The sequence below is a fragment of the Zosterops lateralis genome (genome assembly GCF_965231275.1).
Source record: "Zosterops lateralis genome assembly, chromosome: 2".
NCBI lineage: Eukaryota > Metazoa > Chordata > Aves > Passeriformes > Zosteropidae > Zosterops > Zosterops lateralis.
In genome coordinates, this window is record NC_139763.1 from 111,038,932 (window position 1) to 111,059,799 (window position 20,868).

The 20,868-nt window shown below is 37.5% G+C and overlaps 1 protein-coding gene across 5 annotated transcripts in view; it reads left to right on the plus strand.

The window, feature by feature from the left end:
- ROBO1 (roundabout guidance receptor 1) overlaps window positions 1-20,868 on the plus strand; it is a 690,041-nt gene that overhangs the window by 530,871 nt on the left and 138,302 nt on the right. The gene's annotated exons all lie outside the window — the stretch shown is intronic.

Below are 20,868 nucleotides of genomic sequence, written 5' to 3' on the forward strand. Positions count from 1 at the left end.
CATGATTTTGAGCTGTACAGCATCAAGCAGGGTTGAAGTTGTCTCAGTGTTTTGCTCATAAAATCTGTAAGAAACAGGTCTACAGATAAAGCCAGTAGAATTGAGAAATTCGCTTTAGAGTTGAGAAGTTGCTTCCATCCAGGTGATGCAGTTACTAGAAAATTAAATTTAGCACCAGCAAATTCTTTAATATATTTCATCTGACTGACTTTATCAATGTAGATAGAAAATATGTTCCAGTTTTGTCTGTTTCCTGCAAAATAATCTTATTGGCTTAAAGCCAAGTGAGAACACTCAGAGTAGGTCTTTGACATGGGTTGAGTTTTATAGAGCGGATCTGGGATTCCTGGTACCAGGAACATGAGTAAGAGATGGTGGGAGGGGGTTTTGGGTTGCCAGCAGCTTACTCTTAGTAAAAGCAAGGAAGCAGGGATGGGGTCATTTGTGTAGGCACAGCCTAATTCTTGAAAAAGGAATCAATGATCATGTATCTGGTAAAAGTGGGTTTGCACAGCTGAAGTGAGGCACTAGGAGGCTTTTTATGGTATAAATCTTAGCACCTATTCTTAGCCTGAGCAAATAGAGGGAACTGCACTGATTTCAGTTAAGCTGTGCACATGTAAATAAGGTGAGGTTGTGGCTTTCTGGATCAAGGTAAATAGGAAACCTCTGCCTTTGTCCATACTTGTTAGAGAATGTACAATTTTGAGTCATACACAGATCTCAATGCACAGTGTGTGCTGGACATGCATATGATGCCAGGGAACTAGAGACACAAAACAGGTTCTTTTAGACAAATCTGCCTTGAAAGTTGTCATGGCTATATGTGCTGAAAACTCTGGGGGAAATTTTATTTGGATTTGTAGGAGCAACAGAACATGGAACTTGACCTTGTGAAAAAGTCTGTTCAGTCTTATTCCAAACAGAGTGCTTAACATCACTTTTACAGCTAGTTTAGCTCCAGATTAGAATAGTAGAAAACTTACAGTAAAAGGAATTAAAATAGCACAGTGGGTACTCTCCAGACTTGATTCTCTGTGAGCACTGAGCAACTCTTCCATGATCTCCAAAGCAGGAGTGTTGGAAGGCTCATCTGGTGTTTGGTTGTCCTAATTTCCCTATTCATGAACAATTTGTGTGCCTGTGGGCGTGTTGGATCACATGTGCTTTCAGATCTCTCTGTCTGTAGAAAACATGCAAAACTGTTTTCTTAGCCACAGTATTGATTTGAAACCTCCAAGTGTGTGACCAGGAAGATCAGAGCAATGGACTGGTCCCATCACACACACTGAGTTTTGCACCCCCTGGATGGATATTGTGGAAATTGTTCTTGGCTCTAACTGCAGTACTCAGACATCAGTCTTTTGGGAAGCTCTAAGAACTGAATAGCACTCCTAGCATAGCATTTCTCTTTCTTTCTCTTCCCATTTGTTCACTGTGAGATTAATATTTCCTTCCCATTTGTTCACCTGGAGATGAATCCAATTGCATGGTCTTATTAAGATTTACCAGGAGCTTTGGCACTTTAATTTCTAACAGGGGATTGGAAATGTGAGAATCTGCTTAAACGTTGCAACAAAAGGTGCTTGGTCTTTTTAAATATCCCCTTACTTTTTTAATAGGAAATAGGGAATCATGGTATTTCAATTACTGGTTCTTATATGATTCTGTACAAATTCTATACCTTTTAATAGCTGTCTTCAAGGTTATTGATTTTTATTTTTTTTTCTTTCTCATCCTTAGGCTCAGATCTAAGTGCAATTACCTGGTTAAAATATGTCACTTACTTTGCCTTAATTCTTTGACTCATGAGAGTCATGTTTCTAATATAGCACTGACCTCAGGAGTTCTTTTCAGTCCAAGACAGCTTCCAGAGTTCCTTTTTTTTTCCTTCATCTTAAATATATGAAAATATCTTTGGCATTGGAGAACGTGGGAAAGTGGAACCATTCATTTTTGCTGTTCCAAAACTACAGCTTTATAAACAAATTAACTGGGCCAGTGATCAATACATGAAAAAGAGCTAATGCATTAGGATCATATACCTCATTTTACAACTCAGTGCTAAAGCAACCAATTGCCATCATAGGGCAAGAATTTTAAACCACTGAAAATCAAGTCTATTTGCACACCAGTGACTGAGAGGTGTAATTTGTGTGCCCCCTTAAGAAACTCATATGTATTTTTCCATGGTGATTTATCCTAAAACGTTTTCAGCTGTTTTCTTGTTTTGCCCGATGATCTCTTGAGACAGGATGAGTATGGTAAATACTTCTGTTGCTTAATGTGCTGCAGTTTTAAATAATATTGCTTATATCCCATGATGTAATAGTCTGATATGAACAGATTTCCAGGCTACCTGGTTAGATAAAACCCAAAAGAGTTTAGCTGATTTCCAACCAGTATGTAGTCCTTCTCATTTAAGACAAAAACTGTGTTTTAGTTTGCCAGTGGCTCTGTGGGGTGCTACACATTTTGAATACTGAAGAGCCATATTTATCGTGATTTTCCTAATCTTCCGCTGGTATTGACACTGTTGAGGCAAATCTGTTCCTGCCACCTGTGTCCTTAGAAAGGAGTGGTATTGCAGAAGGAAGGATGTCTGAGCAGAATCCCCAGTTTTAAAGAAACAAATATTTTCTACAGGTAAACCTTTTGTTTTTTCCTGTATCATTTCTGTGGTTGCTGTTACTGTAAATCATCCTTAGTTTTGAAAGTCTGATTTATAAGGATTAATCAAAGCATAACACATGAGGCCAGTTTACATGCAGAGACTCATACACAAATACACACAGCATTTCTAAATGCCTGTGTATCTTTCAGCATAACTCTGTGTTTATAAACACATTTGAATCAGCAGTGCTGTTCAGTATGTGACCAGTTTTAAGCTTAATGTATCTGTATTAATACCAGACATCTGGTTCTTCTGGAGCAGAATCCCAAAATGTACACAATCCAATGGAGCAGACAATGTCCCTGATTTACGCTGAGTTATCCTGAGGTCCACTACTTATGCTATTTTCAGTCTGTAGTATAGGCTTTTTTTATGCCTCTTACCTACTGGTTCCTGCTGTGTTCTGTTCATATGTGGAGTTTCTGGAGGTATATGATATTTCTTTGGAGTATTTCATTCCTTGGGGTCAAGGCTGGTCAAGGGAGGTTGTTCTTCCCACTCAAGGATGCTCTTGATGAGTTAGACAGTAAAAGCTGTCTCTTCAGCCTATATCAAAATCTGTCACAGGCTGGGGACTTGTCTTTCTGCAGCATGTGAAGGGCAGCTATTTCTTCTCATCAAGTGACTTTCCGTTCTGTACTTTCAGAGGGATTTTCCTGTGTGGCTGCTGTGGTCACACTGAGGTTACAGTTTGCACTGTGTTGCCCATTCAGAAGCCGCAGCTCGTGAAATAAGAAAATCCACATACTTGTTTTTGTCCTTAGTGCATGAGTAAATGGTATCCCCATATTTGTACAGTCTGTCACATCTTCTATTAGTGGGCTCATTAGGATAGAAAGTCTCAGGATCATGTCAGTTTTGTGATCATAATTTGAACACAGCTTCTTTGGACCTTCATCTATTCAGCTGTCACAAGTCTGACATAAACTTGTGGTCATACATGGTTTGAACCAGCTAACCAATGGATCTTTGATTTGGAAAAGAAAGAGACAAACATACTCTACTCCCTCTAATTAGTTAGACAGCACTGTTTTTTGCTTTTCCAAGTAATATGGGTTAGCTTTACATTATAATTACTATAATTGTAGTGGGCCATAGTCAGGTATAAAATCACCTGAGTCTTTTAGAATTGTTTGACTGCTTGATTATTGTAACTTTTAAAAGATATTCTTTAATAAAAATAAATCTATTACTTTTTTTTTTTTCTCTTCCATGTCTGTGTTTTTCAGACATCTTGTCAAGGCTTGCTGTTTGTTATGAGAGTAGACCCTTAATGTGGAATCACAGACATAACATCTGACCTGGAAAAAAAGTAGTTCTAACAAAGGGTTGAATCTTCACTATTGAAGACATTGAAGTGAAAAGTAGCCTGATTAAAGACAGCAGTATTGAGTTTTTGCCATTAGACTAGAAAGGCTGAATTGTTACGAAAAGCCATGAAAAAGGCGACTCTGGAATTTGTGGTGAAAGGAAATTGAAAAGAAACAGAACATTTGGATTCATGTTTCATGAAATAATGTGTGTGACAGAATAGGAAGGCAGTCTGAGGGAAAATTGACATAATTTTTTCCTACAACTGGGAGAGGCCAGATAAATATGTCAGTTTTAACAAGTGAACTATTGTATACTTAGAAAAAAAAGATTCAGAACAATTTGTAAATATTAATTTGCATTGACCTTAGAAGAATGTTTTATAATGTTCAAAAATGTACTTTTTCTCTATAGCATCTTTATGAGTCCATATTGATTACAAATCTTTCTTTGGTTTTCTTTAGTTTTATAGGATCAATTCTTCATTCAGCTTCACTTATCTTAATTATGAAGCTATAAAATTAAGTACTTCCCACTGTATTTTGTTACAGCCACATGAGAAATGCAGAATTATGATATGCTATGGTATTAGGTTTTTCAGATAGGAAAGAAAATGGGAAGAAGAGAAAATATCTTACTAGAATAGAGAATGTTAACTAAAAAGACAAAAAATCATTAAGGACAGAATTGTATTTTTTATTTTATTTTATAACAGAAGAACAAAGTAAATTCTTCAATGTTGATGTACGTGTAGTAATGGAGACTATGGGTTTCAAAAGTAAGAAGGAAAAAATCAGGCTTGGATAATTGAAGTATGCTCTGGAAGTAAATAAAACAGAATATAAAATCATTGTGAATAAATGGACATAGGAAAACCTATATTAAAAGAAAAAAATAAGGTAATTCCTTTTTAGAAGAAAGCAAAAAATTGGGAGGTGGTCACCCCACAGATGTCCTGAAACTTACAAAAAGTAGCCAGGTCCCATAAACCAAGGGTTCACAGTAGCAGAATCAGGATTTTGAATTCTTTATTTCCATAGAACAAATGCATATTTGTCATCATTTCAGCCACTCTGTTATTGCCCCATGGTAACATCAGTGTTTTGTAAATATTTTGGTGGTAATTATCTGAACGGCTTCTGTTCCTTTGTTCAATAAATTGTTTTCAATCATCTATGAGGAAAATTAAACACTTTCATAGTATACTTCGGGTCATAGCTTTTATTAACAGTGGGTTTCAGAGAATTTCTCAGGCATGATGCTGACTTTAGGAACATTCACATCAGAAGATCTCACAGGGTGAAGTTACACATCCTTTAGATGTCTAGAAGTTCAATTTGTATAAAAGGAAGAATTGAAAACATATGAAAACAATGACAGGACTTTTGCCCACACAACCTATTTTATTTTCAGATCCAAAGTCCTCTTCTGTGTGACACTTTCCTACCAGGAGAATGGACATTTAAATGTTGCTGCAGAGGCAGGCAAAGAGGAGAAAGAGAGGCACAGAAAATGGAAGTAACAGCAGGGATGTATTGCAAAAGTTTGTTGTTATCATTTATTACACAAATCCCAGGGGTCAAGTGATAAGTGACCTCTCTCTGAGGGCACGATGGAGGCAGTGCTGCTGCTGCTCTTTATGGAGCAATTTGTAGATTCCCAAAAACCTTTCCAGTACATCCTTGTCATCAAACATGCCTTTTCTCAGAAAGGGAGCAGAAAAGCTAATATACTTTTTAATGAACTTTGGGAGCCCTTTATAGAACATTAACAAATGTCTGATGGCTGCTGTGTTCATATAAACAAGATTTCTTTTTTCTTGTGCTTGTGCTTTAGTCCACAAACTGTTGATATTTCCAAACTCCAGCCAAATTAATGCTCAAGAGGATACATGTTTCTGCAGTCTCCAAAGAGCTGGATATCACCAGTTACATCCAGGAATTTCCTTTTTAAAGTATATTAAATCGACTGGTAATGTTTCTTGAGTAGTTTTACAGATGATTGTTGCTGGGCTGCTTTGGTTTTTTCATGCCAACATCTATTAATTTGATCAGTTGTGCTTTAAAACCAGCTGAAAATACATAGTTAACAACATAAGTATTGGCAACTCAGACTTTTGCTCTCAGATTGAAGATAAGTCAAAGGTAGGATTCAACATTTGAAATCATTGAATTGTAGTAAAGTTATATGTAGATTGTGAAAGGCCCTTAAAGAGCTTGAAATGATAAATGAAAAGTATCTGAAAACCTTGACATTTTGTCTTTTCCTTTTTTTCTTGCTCTTTATTCTAAGCCTTAAGAGAACAGAGTGCAAACCTACTTAAGGAGAACAGCAAAAACCATTTCCCAGATTGTCTTTAAATATATCACCACTATTGATTAACCTTGCTAGACGGTACAGCTCATCAGATCAATTCTGGGCTATCTTTTCACATATAATACTCTCTGAGTTCACTTTCTAACCAAAAAATTATGGGGTTTTTTGTCAGTGAGATGACTATACCAAGAATTTTGATCACAGAAAAAAGGCATTGCTGAATCAAAGGTTCTGTTCAGGTGTTCTTATGTGAAAATCTCTTGTGCTAAGCCAAGGATTTGTACTGTGGTATAATAAGAATATGCAGGCAAGGAAAGCCTCATTGCTTTTCAGGCAATTTCATATCCTCCAGTTCACTTGGATGTTGGCTGGTAAATGCTCTTTCATTTAATGCAAGATACCTAAATTACATTAAGTTGACTATAAGTTAAAATGAACCTCTTTTATAGATTTTCAGGGGGTTGCATATTAAGTCAGCCTTTACAGTGTCATAATTTCTGTTTAGGTTTTCTTTTCTTTAGGCTTTGGTTTTCTGATTTTTGTTGTTATTTTGGTTTTTTTATTCCTTGGTTGTAAACGGAATGTTGTTTTGAAAGCCTAAATTCTGAACATATTTACTAATATATCAGAAAAACAGATATAAAAGACCCGAAAAATGTATAATCCCAGACCCAAGTATGTAGCAGTTAAGGAATACATTCACAGAAAAACAAAAGCCTGAATAAATGCACCTTCATCAATTTTTTTTTCCCTTCACTCCATACTTTAACCATCACATTCATACTTCCATTGAAAATACAAGTGAAGATGTGCTCTGGAGGGAGTTCATTCAGATGCCATTTCGTAGTGGCTGCTTGCAACCACAAAGTGTAACTTGCGCTATTACAGTTCCTTATTCTGTATCCATCACAGATGCTAACAATTCAGACCTTCTGTGAATCACAGCAAAACCAAAATATTTATAGTTTGACAGGAAATTTTTAACAAATAGGAAATATCTTCTATAAATTTAGTTGTCAGCACTTTGAAAAATTTCAATTAACTAAGCAGGTATTTTTAATTGTTGGTTTTATTATTTATATTTTACTATTTTTATTTCATTCTGGTGTGCTTAGTCTAATTATTATTATTATTATTATAAATCTTAACTTTCACTCATAATAAGATATTCACCTTTTTGTTTCTATGCTAATACCTTCATTATCTCTCACATCATCTTCTTTCTTGAAGTTTGAAGTGTTTCTTCCCATATCCTCTGCTAACCTTAACATTGGCTCCAGTATTTAGCTTTGCATAGTCTACATTCCTCTGCTTGCCCCTCACAGAAGAGTGGTTCCCTTGCAGAATTAAACATGCTGCAGGTAGTTGGAAGAGTAGAGGGCGTAGCAGCAGATACTCCTCACCTATGGAAATTCCTAGATTAATTTATTTAAGGAAAAGGTGGCATTTATTCTGATGGCAGTAAAGCTGTACTGTGTAATTGCATACAATTTCTGTAAGTGAAGGTTTACTCAGTGCCTAATGCCCTGACTGTAGCCAAGACCAAGGAATCAAATTAGGAAAACACTGTTATTTATATATAATTTATAGACATTCAAAGTGAATTTCTTTTGCTCTTCTTAGTGTCAGAAGAGGCAGCTTCCTTCCTGTGCAGTAGCTTCCTGTATTTCTGTATTTCACCACCTTATTTTAAAATGATGCTATATATCAAATCTATGATTCCAGGAATGAAAGGGAAACAGAATCAGGCATGTATGACTTTTAAAAAAGAGAACAGAAGGAGAAGGAAGGTGTTGGCTGTTGCTGTGAGTACAGCTGATTCTTTCTGGGAAGAGATTTTGTGAGGGAAGCCTTGACTGCAGTACATAAAACTAGTGTTGATTAGGCAGAAGTGGATGGTAGTTGATTGGGAGTGGACAGACTGAAAAAAACCTGTCCCAAGCCAGTTCATAGCCTCAGCTACATCTGTTGCTGCTTTTTTACTGGAAATTTTCACATGAAAACCTGGTTTGCAAGCTGGAGTTTGGAATAACTTTTCTTTACATTGGACCCTGACTTTCCTGCAAAAAGCAATTAAAACCATATGTATCACTTTTTTGGATGCAGAGTTCCCTTTGTCCTACACAGACCTGGGAGCATTATGGGTAACATAAGAGCTAAATTATGAAAGTAGTTACAAAACAAAGTAACTTCCCAATGCATTTTACGGAAGAATTTTTTTTCCACCAAATACATTTGTTTACATAGAATTTTTTTCCTTGTGTGTGTTTTTTTTTTTTTTTTTTTTTTTTTTTTTTTTTTTTTTTTTTTTTTTTTTTTTTCCCTTAATGTCTTTAAGCAAATTTGAAATCTTAGAAATCTTAGTATCAAGCTTTTCCTTTGCCATTCCTGGGAGCATTTATTGCCCTTAATTGCTTTTAATATTTTATTTTACCCAAACTACACTTTTGGTTATTTAACACCGGCTGAGAGATGAGGCAAACGCAAACTGATTTGTGTGGCTACCAAAACCACACGGGTGGAAGCCAATCACATCGATCACTTCAGCCAATTATTCTTGTACAACACGTGGTTTATCCCATTTTATTCACTGACATGCAATGAAGCAAGCTGGCAGCTAGGAGTTGTTACATGATGAAAGCCTCTTTGCTCACCACTCTGATATCACTGCTGTGAAGGACAAGTCTTGTTACATATTTTAACAATCTTTTCAAGAACACAACTCGAAGTTACTGAAAAAAAAAAAAAGTGCTGGCTCAATTAGGATTGGGTTGAGAAGTAGCAGTTCCTGGCCAACCGAAATGTTTTAGATTAACTTTTGGATTCAGCAATATATTTTGAAAGGAAAACTGTTGACAAGGCTGTGAGTCTTGTGGTGCGACGGGCTTGATCAGGAATGGAAGTTCTGTTTGTTTCCTGAGATTTCTGTTGGCTTTGAAACTCCTATGTCTCAATGCCTCCAAAACTAAAACCAGCCTGTACAGCACTGGTTGTAGCCAGATGAAGTGTCAGGGACTTACTTAGCAATATAGAGGTTTCATTTCATTCCAGTGCAGATGCAGAGTGAGGCCTTTGCTAAACAGAATTGCAGAAGAGTTCAGGCAGGATGCAGATGCAAATGTTTTTGGTTGCAGGCTTCACTGGAAGTGAAACACTGCCCAGCAGTCATGGGGATTAATTCCTTTGTCCATTGTCATTTGGGCTCCCTCTTCTCTCCTGCTGCAGAGTTTGTCATTTTATAAATCACTCTGTGCTGCTAAGATCTCCTTTTCAGCTCATTGGAGATGCAGTGCTAGGAAGGAGTACCCTCCTCCAAAAGGTCAAGCTTGTTGTTTATTGTCAGTGAAAAGCTTTTTCTGTTTTCTCCTCCTTTAACTTCTAATACCATCCTTCTTTTCCGTGCCACCAACCAGCTTTGTTTCTCATCTGAAATGACCAGCCAGAGTGCTATTTAAATTTATGTGGCTTAACTTCTTCTCTGTTAAAATGGCCAGCAAAGCTAATATTTTGAGGCCCTTTCTGCATTCTCCATCGTGGTTTAAAATAGTGTTTTAGTAATGCTTGCAAAATCATGTGTAGGAGAAGAAATGGAATCACAAGATCAGAATTTAAAAATAGCATCTCTGGAAAAATTGATATTGAGAATTGTTTAAAATTGTTTTAGCCATATTTTTATTCAGGGCTGCAAATACCTCTGAGAGGAAGAAAAAAAAAGGCTTAAGATTCTCTTTTTGACATATTTTCTTGATGTTTTTGTGAGTGTGGAATATATTAGGAGTGCATTATCCATCATTTCTCGATTATGAAATCTCAGTTCATTAAGTCTTATCTGCAGCCTTTGAATAGAATTCAGCCTTCCTTTTTTTAGTAGCAGGGCAGGCTACTCCTTATCACTCTTAGACCTTGCAGATGTTTCCCTTGTAGCCATGAATAAAATGGCTTGATATGGCATGAATATCCATGTGACAAATAACTTTCAAGTGCCAGAATCCTATGTTGGATTCCACTTCAACTCCTAATCTCATACACATCTTCTTGTGACATAACAATTCAGGGCAACAGAAAAGATTGACTAATTTAAAAAAACATGTTTTACTTGGGAAAAAGGTATTTTAAGAGGGAAGACATGAAAGCAGGATTGATTGGATATGAACTTTGCCTTGTAATGCACAAAAAGGGAAAAAGCTGTGTAAGGAACTGTAAAGGAAGACTTGTTTCCATCTTCCTGGTGGTAATTCTGTCTGCAGTATTTGAAAGCATAAAATAACACATTGGCTGATAACATGTGCCAGTGACACCTGTGCTCCACATTAAGATAAATGGGCTGCTTTCATTCTTGAAATTTGGTGCATGATGGTCCTTGTTATCTCAGGGCTTCAGTAGTGGCTTTGTGACTATTGCTGAATTCCAAGTGAATGGGTATTTGATGGGGCAGGGAAATAATAGGATGTGTGGGTTTTGTTCTAAATTAAATGGAAGATCTGCCTTTAAGTGGTCTTGAAGATCTTTACTTTAAGAGGTTGTTCTGTAACCACAGCAAGCAAAAGTGTTTTATATAAATATTTCTGGATTTCTAAGTCAGGTATTTTTCCAATACAAGAATAAATTCTCTTTTCTGACTCCTATAAAGTTATTTCTCCCCTAAATTCTGTATCCTATTAACAGCACAGGTTTCATAGAAGAACTCCTGGCATCCTTAAATTCATTAAGGTTCAAATCAGAATGAAATCGAGTTTAAACTGTGGCTACAAACATTAGGATACAAAATTAGATTCATTTCAGTATTCCATGGCCACATTGACTTTTGGGGTTTAAAAAAGAGTGAGAGAGAGAGATGTACATGTGCAGGTGAGTAGTTTTTTTGGTAGATGAAATCTGAAGCAACCTCCCATCTTTCAAGTCTGCTGTGCCAAATTCTCTTATCAAACTGCTGACATCATCTCAGCTGTTGGCTTTGCCATCTAAGTAGGCACCTGCATCTAAAAACTTGCTGGAAGGGTAAAGAAAACCTGTCTGTGTTGGAACACTACCTGTGAGAGAAGGAACAAGCCTTGAAGGCATGGTGAACTCCAGACCAAAGGCAGCAGAGCTACTGCTGACCTCTACAACCCATTTTAAAGCTTTGAGATGCTGAGCAGAATGTTGCTCGCTAAATTAAGAGGAAGATGAAGGCAGCTGCTGTGCTGAGACTTGTGCTGCACCACAGATTGACTCATTGCTGGAAAGGAGCTGAGAAAAAAACCCCAACTGTGCCAGAATCAGCCCAGCCACCATGCAAAAGGCAGGAGGTGTGAGAATGCTTAGGAGTGTGAAAGTTTGGGAACTCGATCCAAGAAGCAGAGCGAGGAAATTGAGAGGACTGTAGGAGCTGGGCTAGCCCAGAGATGTCTGAGCTGTCCAGACAAAAAGCCATCAGGACTCACAACTAACTGGGGAAGATTCTAGGAGGGAAAAAACACCTTTAATTGAACCAAGGAGGGTTTTTTTTAAATTATTATTATTTTTTAGTTTTTTCCTTCTAGTGAACTAAGCAGCCAAGCACTGGCAAGCTGTTTCAGAATGTGCCAATCCTGAGGCAGATGTGTTAAAAAAAAATCAGTTTTATTTGTTTAACTTTAAGGATACTCTTAAGGAAATAGGACTTTTCCCTTTTTTTAGATTTTGGTTTACTTTTGCAAACCAGGAGAAATATGTAGTCATTACTGCCTCTTCTTTAGATAGGGGCTGGACTAACATTTTGATGACAAAAAAAGAAGTGGTGTGAGTTTTACTGCAGAGAAATGCATACTAGGACAATTTTTAGTAGTTTATGCATGAGAATACAGAATGAAACCAGGCAAAACAGTTGGGGGCAGGTTTTCTCCTCTTCTTTCAAATAAACTGTGGGAAGTATTGCTAAACTTCTCAGTGAGATTAATAACTGTCCTGCAAGGTCAAGGTGGTGCTGCTGGTATTGTGATCTGGCTTTGTGTTCTCCAGCACATGCAGTTGTGTATCAGTTTGTGAGCTGCAGTGAAGGTGTCATTTCATTTCTCTGACAGCAGCCTCAAGCTAAAAACCAAACCCTGGTTCCAGGAATCCAGAACACACATCTGGGAGGACAAAAATCACCAGATAACATTAACATGTTTCACGGTGTGGTGGGGATATCTTTCTAGGAAATGTTTGATTACTGTGAGATCATCTTAGTCTTTCTCTTATCCTACAATACACAAAGATGTATATTCTTCTAGCAAAGTAAAAAAAAAAAAAAAAAAAAAAAAAAAAAAAAAAAAAAAGCATGTGCTTAGAAAATTAGAATTTGAATTGAAAAAAAGGGCAAGAAGATGTCATTAGAACACCATTCTAATCCTAAACACTAAAGAAGATTGGGTAATAGTAATCTTTCTCAGCTGGGAGTACTGATAACGTCTCTCAAACATGAACACTGCTGACCAACTTCTCAGATTGACCTCCCTCCATTATTACTGGCTTCTAATAATATTCCCAATACATCAGATAAACACTGGCAGCAAACAAGCCTTTTCAGAATTAATCTGGGCACTCTGCTTATGTCCCTGCAAATTTGGTGGCCTCATTAATTATGAGTTGTGTTGCGCTGAAAATGCAATTAAAATGTTAGTAGGTCATCCTAGATGGAGTTAATTCTGATGTTTGCATTTCATATCTTCATTTTCTGACTTGAACTTGCCTTTCCCTGCCCTCCTTAAGTAAGGGGAAGGGCAAGTGCTCACCTTGGAGGTGCCATACATTTTACAAGGCAAAGCTCTTACGGCATTGTCATCTCTACTATAGTACTTCAAATCTCACATGTTGTTAAGAAATGTTTACTATTCAAATTCCTAATAATAACCCAGTTGAGCCCCCAGCATTTGTGAAAGGGCAGATGTGAGAGAATGGGAAAAAGGTGTAAAACTGAGAACGGTGTTTCAAGCAGGGATAAATCAGGCATTTACAGAGTTGCACTCAGTTCAGCTGGTTTATTCATTCAAATCTGGAAAAATACTCTCTATCCTACCAAATAGAAAATGGGCCAATAAAAATGCAAGAAATTGGCATTCTTTTCTTCTTAAAAGAACAAAGCAGTGTTTGGAAACTTCAGAGTGAGCTGAATATATTTCAGTTTAGATAACTGATCCCAGTTAGCTATGGCTGGTAATAACCAAGGTTGTACTGAACTTCACATTTATTTTTTGATATTGAGACGTTGTGGTACTATAGGGTATCTGTGCTTCGCTGCAAATCCTAACAATGGTCTTTATTTTCAAGTTGTAGGCTGAGGAGATGTGATTGACAGGGCAGTCAACCATTTCTCTCTTAATCTCTTTTAACTTTTACTCAGATCTGCGTTGCAGAGGTGATTTGAGTTTTGAGTCTCACTTTATACAGAAAGGAGATTTGGGAAAGCAGCCCATAACTGAGGTAGCTTTTAAAATTCTGGCTATTTATTTTTTTTAAATGGTTATTAATTCTAGATCCCATTGGGAGAGGGGGTGTAGGTATTGTATTCATCAAGACATCAGCCACAGAGCTAAAAGTAGTAGCCCAAGCTCTCTCATCTCCTATGGAAATGGTCAGTAGGCTGCAAAACTGAGCCCTTAGTAGTAAAGTATTACAAAATGTAGTTGCAATTTTTTATTTTTATATTTTACTGCATTTTTCATAGATTAAGATAACCCTTTTTACCTCTGGAAGTGGTCTACATCCAGCAAGTGGTACTGTTGTTAGTTGAAATACTCGGACCGTGGAAATTCAGTGCAGGGAGCTTTCCTTGAGGAACGCTTGAAGAGGAAATGTAGCTCCTGTGGTGTACTGAGACCCAACATTGTCAAACCTTGTACAAAGGAATACTTGGCACAGGTTCTTGAGCATGAGATGACTTGAGGGGGATGGTTAATTAGAGCCTTGCTTTAACTTTAACCTTCCTTGGTTCCTTCTTGAGCTTTCTTAAAGCAGATGAGAGAACTGAGGAGTATAAAAGGTGGATGTGCTGTGGACTTCTCTGGATTAAATGTCTCTCGCATAGCGAAAGAGGAGACAGGAGGGCTGGATTCTGTTGCCCCTCAGGATCCCTCAGAGTTTTCTGTTTCTTTGTTAGCAGGATGACACATGCCCCAGTATATTTTCCAGATGGCTTTTGAAGTTGGATGTAACAAAGTATTTGCTAAATGGCTCTCAGAAGAGAGCCCAAACTGTGTTCCATTGTCAGAAGAAGTGAAAAGCTCATCTCCCTAGTTGAAACCATAGGGCTGTTTTGTGGGGATACTGGTTTCCAAATGTCTCTGGCTTCCAATTCATTTTATTACAAAGATTTTCTTACGTATTTTGCCAGTGATAGATGGTGGAATAGCTCAAAAATATTCGTTGCATGAAATACATACGAAAACATTATGTAAGTGCAGTCAGAGGACGAGGGTTATAAGCACACCCAGATAAATCATATCAATATACTCAGACAAAGAAATCCTTACTGTAGATCTAAAAGTCAAAGATAAAGCTTCTGTTGACTTCAGTTGGGAAGAATTTGACCCAGAGAAAATAAGAAACATGAACTGATGTCAAGATGTATGTCCCCTGCCCCACAGAAAGAGGATATTTAAAATATTTATGTAAATATTTCAAAGGCTTGCCAGTTGAGCTTTGTTAAAGGAAATCTGCATGTGTGTTGACCTTATGTTTGTTTGCTTCACCCAAAATTCAATGCAGCTGCTTTCCATAACTATGTTCACATCTGCTGCTGCTGCTGGATCGTTGTGAGCCTGGTTTCCGAAGGAAATGAGTTTTATGTGATTACACCCTGTGTGCCTGGGTGAGCCTGCACACGTGCAGCCACATCACTGTGAGGGTTCCCACAGTGACACGGCTTTTAACTCACTGGCCAGTCCCAACCAAATCTGAAGACAGGGCCGAGCTGCTGACACAAGTCCATTCCTACAAATTTCCCGGGATGCCGGCACCTAGGAAAGACAGCTGGAGAATGAGAGGCTTTGGAGGAAGTAGTGTGCATGGATTCAACCCTTGTGAGGGACTAGAGAACAGAGATGCTGGAAATGACCTAACTAATGGAAAGCTACCTTGTTAGGTGCTAGGGTTACTGGTTGTGAGAGAGAAATCTGAAAGGAATCTGACTTCGTTAATTTCACTGCTCACAAAGTTGTGTTTTCTAATGAATTCTCATCTTATTAAAAAAAAAAAAAAAACCACCACAAAAACCAGTCATCTTTTTAGTAATAATAACCATAGTCTCTGTTTTAGGAGGGAAAATTTTAGAGAGGAAGAAATCATGAAGGCTTAGTGCTAGTTTTTATTGGCAAAAGCTTTGGGTGTTATTGGGTGTGAAAGCCGTAAATTACTTCTGCAGTTTGTCCTAAGGAAAGGAGAATAAAACCATTAGGTTACATCTTTTATGTTACACGGATTTGCTACATACCACAAAACTTGCATGGAAGAAAAATCCAGAAAACTTGCATGCAGAAAACTCCCTTGAATTATTTCTCAGTTGCATTGGTGACGTTTCTCATCTTTTCCCTCCTATGGAATGGATCTACCTGTGTGATACCAGAAAATAAAGGAAAAATTGTAAGCAATAGACTGTAGAAATCTTTAAAAGTTGTCTAATCTACCTGTGATTGATGTATACAAAGAGATATGTATTAGACTGGGTGCATATCTAAATCTATGTACATGGGTATAGTACGAAAGTGAATAAAAGAGTAGGAGAAGGATCTTTCTTATTGGAAAGGGAATTTGTAGCTCACTGAATGCTAAAAAGCCTTTCTTTCCAGCCCTGACAGGCTGTGAAATATTATAGTTTTAACCTGTCAATATTCTGGGATTGAATCTTGCTTGTCCTGTACCTCAGGGAAGTGTAATTTGGGAGGGTGTGTGTGGGAGTGTTTTAGGGATAGAGAGATAAGTGGGAAATCCACAGTGAAGAGAAAGAAAAGAGACATTTTCTGGTGAAGGCAGAAAGTTTTGTGGGGGTTTTTTTCTAATATTATTTTTAAAAAGTAATTGGAGATGTTCAAATGGCAGGAATGTTAGAAATGGCCTTAGGGAAAATACATTAATGGGAACACAGGTATGGGACACGTGAGTGGTCAACAGGACATGATGAATTAAACTTTATGTACAGTTGCAGGCTTAATTAAAAGATTTTTAGACTTATTACAGGAATTTGCAGTGTAATTGCCTTCAAAGTAATAAAAAATAAAAGCAGAGGTGATGCCTTGTTAAGGGTTACCTTTTCCAGGATATCACTGGTTTTGCCAAGAAAAAGCACTAATTTTTTTGTGATCAAATTTCAAGTGATCCCACCTCAAAAGAGTGAGTTTTTCTCTCAATAATACATATAATGCTGAGAGAAAGAGAGACAGTTTCTATGTGTGCACACAAAAGTTTCTCAGGGGAGGATTTCACACATGTACTGTTGATGTAAAAATATCCAGGTTTTTCATAGAAAAAGCCACAGGGAAAAGTCACTTTAAAACATGCCGTGGATTAGCTGGAAAGCTTCATGATGGAAGCTCAAAAAAAAAAAAAAAAAAAAAAACAACAAAAAAACCTGCAAAGTATCGTTTGAATGTAATTCAAGCAATGAGAAAGAAGGAATATGAGCAGCCCTGCATCTCTCATTTATCTGAACATCAGCAAATAGACACTTCATTTGATATCTTGACATCGCTTTGTTTTTATACATTTGGCTGGTACATATCAAGGAAGACACAATGCAGTTTCTTTGAACTCTGCTGCTGAACATCTGTAAAAGTTTATTTGGCACATGGTAGTAATTCTGAGCTGTGTGTATAGCAAAGATGTGTATATGTCTCTGCACAGAAGTTAAACTGGTGAATCTGCCACATTTGTTTAAAATATTCCATTTATCCAGCATCTTTTTGAATTATATATCAAGTTAAAAATGTAATATTTAAAAGGATTTTTTGTGTTTAAGTGTACCTTTGAACAGAGTGCTCAACAATGACCCTACATTAGCTCTAGGATTTTGGATGAAGAAATACATATACATATAATTTACATGTGCATGTATTTTGTTCACCACAGACACTGAGAATCATTTTAAATTTCTAAGTAATCTGCAACCAAACCATTTCTGGTATAAGTGAGAATATTTGGATTGCTGGCACAGAATGAAGGACTGTGTAAATCCCAGTTTTCCTCTGAAATTAAATTTTGTGACTTACTTTTTTTAATATAGTCTGATCATGATCCTTTTTTCTCCTAGGATCATATGGTAGATGCTTTTAATGAAAACACACAGATACTTTCCTAAAATCTATTTCCTATTCTGTCATCAGAGTAAAAGCTTTAGCTCATGACAGATGTGTGCTTTGCCACTGTCACTGCTTCAGGGGACTTCACATGGAATCCACAGACTCTGAGAACGTTCAAGGGACTCTGTATGGCAGTTTTTAAATTCAGGACCTTATTCCTCTCATATTTATTTTTATCTATTTATTTTAAAACACAGACAAATAGTAAATTTGTATTTCTGCAGTACTTGAGGTTGCCATCCTATAGCCACTGCTTGGAGACTGCCTCTTTTTTTACTTACCTGAGGCTGCCTCTTTTTTGACTCCCCTGAGAAGACACTGGAGGTAAGTTGAGAGTGGAAAAGGAGAGGTGTGAGAGCACCTGGTGGGAGGGGACCTGGAGGTGCCCCTGGGCAAGGTCAGACTGGAGCCCTGGCAGAGAGCAGGGATGAATCTCAGAGATTTCATTCAGCACTTGCCATAAATCAGTCACAGAATGGTTTGGGTTGGAAGGGACTTTAGAGATAAGAGTTTGACTTACGTTGAATCTTCAGTTCTGAATTTTGTGCCATAAAGGTCTTTTGAATTGTTGATGAAACCATTAGCAGATCAATTTACTCTCTTGTTTAAAACACTCTTTAAAGCACTAAAATGCTAGGGGCCTGCAGAAGGGTCCTTTTATCTCAATGACAGATCCATGAATGAATGAGTGCAGAGTGTACTGCTTTATGTTCCTGGGCTGTTTACAGAAATAGCTTTATTTTGCTGTAATCTGACATTGCATATTCATATTCACGTTAGAAAATCTGCAGTGACTTTACTGAAAACGTAGATTACTGAAAACTGTGCCTTTTCAATTCCATTACAGACTCATCGGAATATGCTGTGCTTAAACTGGGTGTAAAATGCAACCCTCTTTATACTTCATCCCTGTGAAGTGCAGCTCCTTGATGTCAGCGTTCTGAGAGTCCAGTATTTGCATTAGGAAACACTTCATATCTGCTGGTGGGAATAATTAAAGTGGATTCCTGTGGTGTGAATAGATGCCTTGGCTTTTATTGTGCCCCATTTTCCATGTGTAATTGAGCAGCTTTGTAGTAGGAGAACAAAGGTTAGATGTATGCAAGTTTATCTGGATACTAGGTTTCAATTAGAGGAAAACCTAATTCCTTCTACTTTTTCCAGGTTCTCTGAAGCTTGTGTGCAAAGGGCACCCTAATTACCTTCTCCAACACTTCACCAGTGTTCAGGGGCTTTTTATTTTTACCTAAATTTTTTTGGTCTTGGATCCTAATCTAGGAAACAGAGAGGTAACAAAAAGCATAGTTAGAAACAGCCAGGACCATCTCACAATGTATTTTTTTAAAAAAATCATGGCAGGTAATACTTGCTTATTTTTACGAGTGTTCAAGCAAATATATGAAAATATTCTGGGAGCAAAGGAGCTGTGTCCTTTGCACAGAGAGGCTTAGCAGATGCACTTTTACTTTAAGGGAGATACTGTTTTTATTACTGTCCTTATCATCATAATATTGGGCTGCACATGTTTTTGATGTCTCTGAAATAGCTTTTGGGGAATTCCAGCTTCCTGTGTGGTGGTATGGTCAGTAGATTAATGTGATCCCAACCGTGTTGTATTCCGAATCATCTGCTTCTAGTACCTGTCATTGCCAAATAAAAGGTATGGGTTTGAGGGGTTCTGGAGTTTTTTGCTATGTTTTGTTTGTTTGTTTGTTTTGTTTGATGGTTTGGGATTTTTTGATTTTTTTTTTTCTAGCCAAATGTCATCGGAGCTTGCAACTTGCACAAATGAAATATAAGACTCAACCTTTAAATATTATTTTGGAAGAGTTTGTCTTGTTTCCATTCTGATTTCACACCTAAAGATTTAACAGAAGGCCTGATTTATCTGGCTCTAGCAGCACTCCTCTATAACACATAATATGAATTGTCTTTATTTTAAAGGCAACTAAGCTGTGGAGAAAATTACGGGGTGAGAGTGGCTGTAAAATTTACCAAAACCAAATTATAGCAGTGCAAATGTAAGCACATATGAAACTATAAATCAAGTTACAACTTCAGAGCATTGTCCTTCTGCTGCCTTTCTGTTCTTTGTGAGCTTCATGAACTTTAACTGGGTGAAAGCAGCAAAACTTTAAACTGAAGGGTACTTTATGCTTGTGAGGTTTAGACTATTTTTCCTGTTTTCATTTCATGAGAGTGACAGTGCTGATGACATTCATAAAATGCTTACAGCATTGCTTTTTGGCAGAGGCAATTAGATATGATAACACCTTGAACCTTTTAGTGATATTTAGTTTGTTCTTACTGAGAATGCTCATGGAGGCAGAGTTTTTATTTAGGCTTTCTAGACACAGGTTTTGAGAGAAACTGCTGCTTCTGTTCTGTTTGGAGACCAAAGCAGAGAGGTATGACTTGAGGGTGTCAGGAAAGGTGGAGAGAAGCCAGCTGGATCCTCAGACCACCAGTCCAGCACCCCTTGGAGCAGAGCCCTCTGCCAAGGTGGTCAGGCAATTGTGAATCACTGGATATTTGTGTGTGCTGATACTCCTTTAGAATCATGGAACAATAGAATGGTTTGGGTCAGAAGGGACCTTTAGAGATCATCTATTTTAACCTCCTCCCATAAGGCAGGGGCAACTAAACTGGGTTGCTCAAAGCCTCATCCAACCTAACCTTGAACACATCCTATGATGGAACATCTTCAGCTTCTCTGTGTAACCTGTTCCAGTGTCTTGCCACCCTCATCATAAAACAATTCATTTTTATGCCCTACCTACACCCAAACCCTCTTTGGGTTTAAAATTGCTGCTCTTTGTTCTGTCACTACAGATACTGGTAGAAAATTTGCTTCTGTCTTTCTAAGAAATTTATTTATATACTGAAAAGCAGCACTAAAACCTCCCTGTCCAGAGCTGCTGCCCTGGACACCAGTTTGACATGGAGCACTGCAGGGCTTGAGGGATTTGCACACTAATCCTTTGTGTGACAACACTGGGATCTCAGGCTTGAGAACACAGGGGCGATGAGTGTGTTGTAAGTGTTTGGGTAGATAAAAACAAAATGAACTGTTAAAGTGGCTTCATTTTTTTAACTTGTTAAATAAATTTAAAAAAAATCCTCGGCAGGGCAAGATATTACCAGTGCTAAGAACAGCTCTGAAAGGATGTCAAGATAGTGCTACTATCAGCATGAGTGTTTGTGGTGATCCTTCAGGAAAAAAATAAGCTGAGAGACAATTTTTCTTCGTTCTGTCCCAGGGGACTTACTGACTAG